This window comes from Sorex araneus, chromosome X (assembly GCF_027595985.1).
Source record: "Sorex araneus isolate mSorAra2 chromosome X, mSorAra2.pri, whole genome shotgun sequence".
NCBI classification, from domain to species: domain Eukaryota; kingdom Metazoa; phylum Chordata; class Mammalia; order Eulipotyphla; family Soricidae; genus Sorex; species Sorex araneus.
In genome coordinates, this window is record NC_073313.1 from 184,944,913 (window position 1) to 184,955,744 (window position 10,832).

The following is a 10,832-nucleotide window of genomic DNA, read 5'->3' on the forward strand; positions in this document are numbered from 1 at the left end:
ATTGAATAGGAGTGGTGAAAGCGGGCAACCTTGCCTTGTGTGCGATCTTAGAGGGAAGGCTTTCAGTTTTTTCCCATTGAGAAGGATAATTGCCGTGGGCTTTTGGTAGATGGCTTTGACTATATTGAGGAAAGTTCCTTTGATGCCATTCTGTTGAGAGTTTTTTATCATAAATGGGTGCTGAATCTTGTCAAATGCTTTCTCTGCATCTATTGATATGATCATATTGTTTTTATTATTTCTTTTATTAATAAGATGAATTATGTTGATTGACTTGTAAATGCTAAACCATCCTTGCATCCCTGGGATGAATCCTACTTGGTCATGGAGTATGATCTTTTTGATGAGTCGTTGGATTCTATTCACTAATATTTTGTTGAGGACCTTTGCATCTGTGTTCATCAGGGATATCGGTCTGTAATTCTCTTTCTTTGTGGTATCTTTGTCTGTTTTTGGTATCAGGGCGATATTTGCTTCATAGAAACTGGAAGCATTTTTGATACTTCAATTTCCTGGAAAAGCTTAAAGAGGAATGGGAGTAAGTCCTCTTTAAAGGTTTGGAAGAATTCACTAGTAAATCTATCTGGGCCAGGACTTTTGTGCTTGGGGAGACTTTTTATTGCCATTTCAATTTCTTTGATGGTGATAGATCTATTCAAGTATTTCAGGTCTTCTTGGTTCAGCCTTGAAAAGCTATAGGAGTCTAGGAATTAACCATTTCCTTGAGGTTTTCATGTTTCATGGCATAAAGATTCTCAAAGTAATCTCTGAGGATCCTTTGAATTTCTGTAATTTCTGTTGTAATGTCCTCCTTTTCATTTCTAATTCAGTTTACTAGGGTTTTCTCTCTCCCTTTCTTTGTGAGTCTTGCTAGGGGTTTATCAATCTTGTTTATTTTCTCAAGGAACCAGCTCTTGGTTTCATTGATCTTTTGGATTGTTTTTTTGGTTTCTGCTCTGAGTTTTATTGTTTCCTTTTTCCTGTTCAGACTGGGCTCCTTTTGTTGGTCATTCTCTAAGCTCTTAAACTGTGAGGTTAGGTTACTTATGTGGGCTCGCTCCTCCTTCCTGAGGAATGCTTGTAGAGCTATGAACTTTCCTCTTAACACAGCTTTTGCTGTGTTCCATAGGTTTTGGTAACTCGTGTCCTTATTTTCATTCGTTTCCAGGAATCTTTTGATTACCTCTTTGATTTCCTTTCTAAGCCACTCATTGTCCAGTAGTGAGCTGTTTAATTTCCAGGTGTTTTATTTCATTTTCTGTTTGTGTGTGTGATTTAGTTCTAATTTCAGCGCATCATGGTCTGAGAAGATCGTTGATAAAATCTCTATCTTCTTAATTTTATGGAGTTACGTTTTGTGGCTCAGCATGTGGTCTATCTTGGCAAATGTTCCATGCACACTTGAGAAGAATGTATATTCAGCTTTTTGAGGATGAAGTGTCCTGTATATATCTACTTAAATCCCTTTCTTCCATTTCTTCCCTCAGATGCTGTATGTCCTTGCTAAGCTTGAGTCCGGTTGATCTATCAAGAGGTGATAAAGCGGTGTTGAAGTCTCCCACTAGTATTGTGTTGCTATCAATGTCTTTCTTCAAGTCTATGAGTAGTGTTTTAAGTATTTGCTGGTCCTTCATTAGGTGCATATATATTTAGTATTGTTAGTTCTTCCTGTTGTACAGATCCCTTTATCAATAAGAAATGACCTTCACTGTCTCTTGTGACTTTCTTCAGTCTGAAATCAATGTGGTCTGATACTAAGATGGCTACTCCAGCTTTTTTATGGGAGTTGTTCACCTGTAGGATTGTTTCCCAGCCTTTGACTCTGAGCCCATGTTTGCTCTGACTGTTGAGATGTGTTTCTTGTAGGCAGCAGAAATTTTCTAATCCATCCTGCCACTCTGTGTCTTTTAAATGGTGTGTTTAACCCATTAACATTGAGAGAGATTATTGTTATAAGGTTTTGTTCCATTTTTCTGCTGAAGTTTGGTGTATTTGAAGGTCCTGTCTTGTCTAAAGTAGCCCATTCAGTGTTCTTGTAACCATGGTTTTGAATCTGTGAAGTTTCTGAGCTGTTGTTTGTCTGTGAAACTGTGTGTTTTTCCTTCTGTTATAAATGAGAGTCTAGCTGGTTAGAGTATTTTTGGTGAGGCATTTATTTCATTGAGTTTTTTCACTATATCCCTCCACTGTTTTCGGGCTGTGAGGTTTTTATCAGACAAGTCGGCTGTGAATCTTAAGGATGCTCCTTTATAGGCAATCTCTTTCTTTGATTTTGCTGCTTTCAGGCTTTCATCTCTATCTAAAGTTTTGGTCATTTTGATCAGGATGTGTCTTGGGGTATTTTTATTTGGATTTCTTCTAGTTGGTACCCTTTGGGCCTCCTGAATGTGGTCACATGTTTTCTTCAGCTCTGGAAGCATTATACCAATGATGTCTTTGACAGTTTCTTCTTCATCAGGGTTTTCTTCCTATCCCTCTGGGACGCCAATAATTCTTATATTACTCCTCTTTGCTTCATCACCATCCTCTCTTGCCATCTGTTCCTGGACTGTCAGTCTCTTTTCCATTTTCTGTTGTTTTCTAGAGAGTCTCCGGACTTCATCTTTGAGCTCACTAACTCTGTCCTTAGCAGCTCATACTCTGCTGCTGAAGTCGTCCAGTGAGTTTTTTAATTCTCTTACCAGATTTTTCACGTCTGACATTTCCGTTTGTATTTTCTGCATCTCTATCTTCAAATCTTCTTGTATTTTATTGGTATTGCTTTCAGTTGTTTCTTTTAGCTCCCTAAATACCCTCAGTAGCTCCTTTCTAAATTCCTTGTCAGAGAGGTTGTATAGCACTTCATTGCTGTTGGGGTCTTCTGGGCTAGCCTCTTCAACAAGTAAGCTTGGTGGGGATCAGCGCTGCTTTACCATTGTGACCTATGTGATTCAGCCCTTCACACTCACAGATATTATTCTGTTTAGGATGCAATATTAATTTAGGTGGGCTTAATGAGATATTGGCTAATGTGTTACTGTTGGTTATGCTAACCTGGTGAAAGTTCTAGCTAAAAGGGTAACTTCTGGTTCTTGTGGAATGTGGAGGGAAGAGAAAAACTTGCGGCCGCATTAGCGGCCGCGGCTCCGGGAAGTAGCCCTAACCTGGGTTGGTGCCTGAATTGGGTGGCAGAGAGCACGCAGAACGATTCAGCTTTCGATGCGGCGCAGTGTCCCTCAATTCCCGTCCCCTAAAGACCAAGGATGAAAACCGGCTTTCCTGGGAACCGGGCAAAAACAAGGCCCCAGGCAGGAGCCCGACCCGGGCTGGTACCTGAATTGGGTGGCAGAGAGGAGGTGGTCAGACTTCTTCGTCAAGACCCTGAATGAATAGTTTGAGGCTCTTCATGTTCCTGGAGCGAGCACATGCCATTGGGCTACACTAGCATGGGACAGAGACGAATGGAAACATTGGCACCCATTCAAGCAAATCGATGAGCAATGGGATGACAAGCGATACAAGTGACAATGTGAAAATCTATGTTAATTCTTCCTTCAAAAGTGCAAGCATTTCACTCCACAGTTTTCTTACCTACAAAGTTTTCATTGAAAAGTATTGTGCATTTTCATATTTAAACTTTGTTGATAAATTAAAAAATTACTTTTAAGATATATACTTTTTTAAGATATATACTTTTTAACCAGTTTATGAAGGTGCCAGGACTTATAATACTGTTAATGATATTTTTCATGCATATATTCTTCCAACATTGCACCTATCATCAGCATGGTTCTTTTCCACCTCTAGTGTCCCAAGGGCAGTACCCATCCAATGCCTTCCTATGTGAACTCAGTTCTATAGACAAAATCTCCATTTCCATTTAATGTTTCTTCATTTTGTTTCTTTTTTATCTCAATATGGAGAGAAATGTTATGGTTTTGTTTTCAGTTTTGGAGGTGATAACACCTACACACATTTAGATGAATAGGGCTAAAAGCCTGAGATCTCACAAAATTGTAAATCACTGATAAATTGACAAAGATATTTTTCAAAAACTATATATCATTTTTTAACAGATGTATACTTTAAAATATTGCAAAAATTTCTCTACTGATCTATTTTAAAATGTACATGACATAGACAAGTCCTAGACATGTAAAATTTAGTAAGAGTGAGGAGAATTAAGAAAATTTTGAGGAAAATGAGTCTTTTCAAAAATTCCTTTCTTTTGTAGCTTTTCTGAGAAATTTTATTATTCAGTAAGAAAAGTGCAATACGTTTGATAATTTTATTGTGCATTTCTGGCTTATTGACTGAGCTTTATGGATCTGTTGTTATAAGCCATTCTGGAAAGTTCTCAGCCATTGTTATTTTATATACTTTAATCTATCTGTCTCCCTTCTTGCATTATGAACAATTACATGCTATTCTTTTTTAAACTGGTTATTCTGTTATTTTTGTTTGTGCTATTTTTCTCTTTTTATTTTAGTTCAGAGAAAATTATGACTACCTTCAAAGTCTCTTGTGCATTCAGTTACTGTTAAATCTTTCAAAGGCATTTTTTACTTATTACATTTTATTATAATGTTTATCATATCTTGAATTCATTCTTAAAGTTTTTATATACATTTTTAAATGTATCATTTAAAACAATACAGTTTTTAATACTTGTTTTGTCTGTGTATGTTTTTCCATACTGTAAACTTTGCTTTTTCTGCAAACTTTGTATTTTTGTTATTGTTGAAAGACTTATTGCATAGAATTTTGTGAATTGCATTGGATTGACTTTAGGGTGATGATTTTTGCTTATTAGATAGATTTGGTCATTAGTGTTTTATGTAGTTGTTAATGTCAGAATTCTATGTTTTTCTACAGTCATTGCTTTACATCTCTCTTACCTTTGGGGCTTCCTAATTACTTTCTGTGTTAGTTGAAGCATTATTCCCATAGCTACAATTTACTTCTATTAATTAGAATAAATTCTTGTGTAAGGGGACAGTATTTTATAATATTTCAATCAATTATTAATGCTAGATTCTTACAAATTAAAGATTTGTAGACCTTTTTTAGCTCAATGCAATGCAAGTGGATTATGACCTTATCAATAGGAAAAGAGGAGAATCTTAATAAATTTATTTTCAAGAGTTCTGGGAAAGAAATGAAGACAGACACTATGTTTTGACATAAATCACATAATATCTCAGTACAGCTTAGCAGCTGATGACTAAAACTAGTTTCTTAGAAGTGAAATCACAGAACCTAATGAAATCTCATAGTATCACCTAAAAAGAAGATAAAAAAGATAACAAAGAAAACTGTCCACTCTGTATCCTCTTGTTGACAGCTATACTTGGAATTGGTTCCCTAAAGAACCCACAAATTTATCTTGTGAAAAAGAGAAATCTGTTGTCTAAACAGTCCTCAGTATACACATGTTAATTCACCCTCTAATCAATAATTACCTTCTACAGCAATTGTTATTTAAACCCAAATATATTGAAAGATTTTGAGGCATGGTCTTTAAAAACAAATCATATTGGCATGCTAATTATAAACTTGCTCAAATCATACTTCACTGATAAACTCAGAGTTGGTATTCGTCATACACCTGAACTAGACAGACTATCTTGAACTAAGAAAAATAAAGACCTCTAAACTAAAAATATGCTATTCACTTACTCCTAATCCAAGATGTAACCAACACTCCCTCAACCTGTGTGTTTCACCTGATGAAAGAGAATGCAATTGGCTACTTGCTATGCCACATAGCTTCACACTCTCTAATCCCCTTTCATAGTATGGCACCTTTATTTCTCTTCTCAGTGCCAAAGATTCTTCTTTCCTATTTATTCTGGCTATAAAACTCTCTCTCTCACTTTCTCTCTTACTCTCTCCCCTTTTCTCTCTATTTCTTTCTCCCCCTCCAACTAACCACCCTCTGCCACACAGACACATACACACACACACACACACACACACTCACTCACTCACTCACTCACTCACACACTGGTATTTTCCTTTGCTAACCCATCTGTAACTGTTCAGATTGCTTATCAAACTTAAGAAAGATTTTCCTGTACCTAGACAGTTATTCTGAGTTAAGAGTGCCTGAGAAATGGCAGGCACAAAAAGGACACTGCAGACTTTCTAAAAGCAAAAGATAAGATTCCCATATGAAAGATAATCTCTCTATCTCCAAAAGCAAGCAAGATGTTTAAGAAGAGAAGTTTGTACCAAACAGACTTAAAATTTTATTTGTACTTTACCTTCCCACACAGTTTTGTCAATTTTCATATTTTACACATTTCCTTAGGAGGTGTCATATTTTTTTTTTGTCATCAGAGGTCCTTTTATCAGACAGCTTGTATCAGATAACAATTATATAAGTTTATATGTTTTTACTTTATTGATGTATGTTTATTGCTTTGGGGGCTACATAGGGCTGTGTTCAGGGATAACTCATGGCTCTGGACTCAGGAATCACTCTAGGTGGGCTTGGGGGAACATATGAAGTGCTGGAAATGAAACTTGGGAAAGTTGTGTGCAAGGCAAGCACTTTAATATTTCTCTGCTCCCATAGAGTTAAGTTATGTTAATTTAATCATTAGGCTCAGTCAAGAAATCGCAAGAGGATAAAGATAATTTTTTATTCATCTACAATAATAAGACATTTAGTTGCATAGATGAAATTACTCTTATTTCTTTAAAATATTTTACAAAATAAACATAATAAATCTTAAATATAACTCCTAAATAAAAATTAACTAAAATTTTAAATATATATATTTAATCTATCAGTCAAAATTAGAGAATTGTTGCTTCTCATTTGTTTCTATTATTAATATCATACTAATTATACTAACAGTTTCCTGGTGTTTCATAGGCTGTTGTGTTTCAGCTGCTGTTTTGTTTTACAGCTATAATGATAGAGTTCATAATATATGAATACATTTGTTCTTGGTGAATTTATGTAGTTTTCTTACAACAATCATAGAATTGTTTTCAGCCTATTTTTAATAATACTATTTCAAAGAACACATAAAATGACCACATTATATAAATGCAATTTTCATCAAGATGAGTCTGAGATATTTCTGTAAATAGAACCATTGTTTACAAAAGAAAGAACACTGTTATAGTTTTATCTGTTTTATATTTCAAAAATTATTATCAATTTTCATATATTTCTTAGATGTATAATCTTTTAATAACACTGTAATACTGTGATCTATAAGAAATGTAAGAATATTTGTTCACATTTATCACAGACAGTTCCTAAAATTGGACATTTCCTAGAAAAGAAATCCATAAAATGTGTATTTTGTTCTGTCAATATAATGACATTTTGGAAACATTTAAAGTGGGGATTGTTTAATTTTGGAGAGCTTTACAGGGTTAGAATTACAGGGTCAGGGTTAGAATTTTCATCGCAATTTATTTTGCCTGTTGACAGAGAAAAGATACTATAGATTAATAAACTCTAACAATGTAATAAAATCTTGTTTTCAAAAGCTAAATTAAAAGTGTGGGATTGAAGAAGTTCATATAACTTCCATTTAGCTATTCCTGAATTATATCTTTTAATGTTAAAGTAATAATTAAGAATTAAAGTTTTTTTCTTTTATAAAAAGTCACTGGTGCTGGAGCGATAGTACAGTGGGAAGGGCGCTTGCCTTGCACGAGGCTGACCTGGGTTAGATTCCCAGCATTTCGTATGGTCCCCTGAGCACCACAAGGGGTAATTCCTGAGTACAGAGCCAGGAGTGACCCCTGTGCATTGCCAGGTGTGACCCAAAAAGCAAAAAAAAAAAAGTCACAGTCATTGTCTTAGAAGTGAAACTTTCTGAGTAGAATATTTTAGAGCATCCTCTGAAATGCCAGTGAAAAAAATGGTGCAAAGGAGAAAAAGAAGCGAGCAAGGTCTAGAATACTTCTAATTGACATACACTATTGCAAGTGCTATTTAAATAGAAAACAGATAATTTTGTGAAACTGAAGAGTTCTTTGGATGAGATTATCAGTTAATATTTTATATAAGTATTTCAGATATTCTCATATGGGAAATGTTCTAAATAGCTAGTTATCGGTTAATGAATTTTATCGATGCATTGGGTTATTTAATACTAATTTTATGTACTCAATTACATCCTAAGAACTGGAAACTTAGGGTGTTACAATGTATAAAGGCAAAGTCATTTTAAGATGTAGAATTACTTCCTAGTGTTAGGTTCCAATGGGAAAAAATAGTTTGTATTATTGAAGCCCAATCAAAGTATGGTGGTTTAAGCATGACTTTTAAGGAGGCTAAGCTAATATTTTCACTATAGAGAATTAAGTATCACTTGTCAAAGTCAGATGATAAATGTATTTAAGTGATTTTTCCAATTAAAAACAACCCTAATTGAAGCATTTAACAAATTACAAGCGTATACTTAATTAAATGTCTGCTATCTAAATAAACGTTTTTGTGTGAACATTTGTGAAGTTTAAAACATAAAATTTGTCAGATACTAATGTCTTAGGAAATTCTAACAACTCTGCACAATATAAATTAGTTTCTGAAGTCTATTAGATAGAATGTGTGTCCATTATCCCTAATATGGGAATAGCAATAATCTCTTTGTAGATCTGGTTAGGATATTTAATATGATACAACATCAAGTCTTCTTTGATTTTCTCATCTTTTGTCTGCTCCTTAAAAGTTAGCATTTTTATAGGTACATCATTAAGTTCATCAGCACTATCAACTCTCCTATCCATTATTAATTTTAATAAATATTATAGCATGAAAGATACTTATAGGTTAAATCATTAAAGTTGATAAAAGGAAGAAATTATCAACCATGGTAAGTACTGCTGATAATTCACATATGATGATTTGTGAGCCAGAGAGATAGTACAGTAAGTTAAAAGCTTGTCTTATACTCTGACAACTTTGTTCTATTCTTAGCACTATATAGTCCTTTGAGTGCTGTTAGTAGTTATCCCTGAGCACAGAGCCAGCAGTAAGCTCTGAACACCACTGAGTGTTACCCCACCCCCAAACACAGCCATTTAATTTAATGAATTATTAAATATGATAATGTTTGAAAGTTTGCTATTGGATTTAGCAAAACAGAATTCATTAGCGATACTAAACATTTTGTATGGGATAGTTATAGAAAAAAAAACTGTTTGGAAAGTTTTCCAGAGAGTAAAAAGAGACAAAAAAGCAAGAAAACTACATGTGGAGGGGTTCCTTTCTGAACAAGTCTACTCTAAACATTTTCTTAAAAATGGGAGCAGGGTCTAAAATAGTAGCTATTATGATTTTCAGAATTGGTAATAAAATAGTAGGGGCATTTAACAATAGTAAAATAGCAACACACTCTTGTTTGGCATTCTCAAATTTCTGTTAAAAATCGAAAATATATTACAAGTATTAAACATATCAAGATTACTTGACTCTTTTAGTTTAACATACTTATGGGTTATTTGTCTACCAATTCCTCAATTCTGTTTTCAATGTGTGAAACTGGTTGCTGTTGGTAGTAGAAAGGAAAGTCTTGAGGGAATAAAATAATCTTTTTTCATGCCTGTTTAATTCCAGGCTCTCTGTGTTTTAAAGAGGAATTAACCAATACACACAAAATAGCTATTTAAATTAATGAGTCCTGCCAACTATGATCTAAATACTCATAACTAAATATAGATTATTAAATTCATAAAAACTCAAAGTAATTATATACAGAAATCCTTAAAAACAAATTGCTAATTTCTAACATGGATATAATTTCTCCCTGAATCTTGGAATGTAAATTGTAAAATGTCTGAGTTCATACAAATGCATATGCATTTCTTAATGGAAATATCTCAAAGAAGACAATTTGACATGGCAAGTATTTTGTATTTAATAAGAACATAGAGTTTAGTAAGAAACATAAAGCTGAGTTAAATATGAGAATGAGTTTATTTAATGTGTGAACAATTAATCTCACTGTTTTTATTTATAAAAAGCTTCAAAATAAAAAGCATATAATAAAAGAATTAAGCAGTTAAAAAGACATCAACTATTTTAGTGGAGCTATGTTTTAAGCTTTATTTAATAATTCAATTAGAAAACACATTTCTCTCATCTCAAAAAGTACATAGTATAGATTTAAAAAGATTATAAAGCATAGATAAAAAGTAAATATATTTAGCTACAATTTCATATTAATGGAAAGTTCAGTTCAGTTAGGACTTAAAATATCCAATATTTAGCTAATTATGTCCCTGAATTGTTTGACCAGGGGTCATATGATTCCTGGTGTGTTCCCAGGATATTCAAAAGGAACAACAGGCGAAAATCACACAAATTGGGATGATGGCACAATATGAAGGAGTCAATTGGTAAGATTGGGGTCTACATGAATGAAACATCAAAAGAGGAGATAGTTTGAAAGTGGTTGAACAACAAGAACCAAAAACAAAAACCCTGCTTTATACTGTATTATTTATTCTACTATCTCTGAAACGTTTTGTTAAAAGTAATATTTAAATAAATTATAAAATAAAAATTTTATTACCCATGAGATATAAAAGTGCACTGAAAGGCTTTAGGTTTGTCATAGTTTAGTTTTATTCAGTTTTCTAATGTTCCTTCCATCTAGATTATTGAGAATAATAGTAAAGAAAGTAGATATTGAATCATGTTAAATACTTTATCTGCTTTATTGTATGATCACATGTCTTTTCTTTTCCTTTATGTGGCTTGTTGCATTTATTGATTTGAGTATATTACAACCGTCTTAAATTTCTGGAATAATGCCCCTTTATTCTAGTCATAAGTTGGATAATACTGAGTTGTCCTTGCTCCTCCCACAGGGAACTTA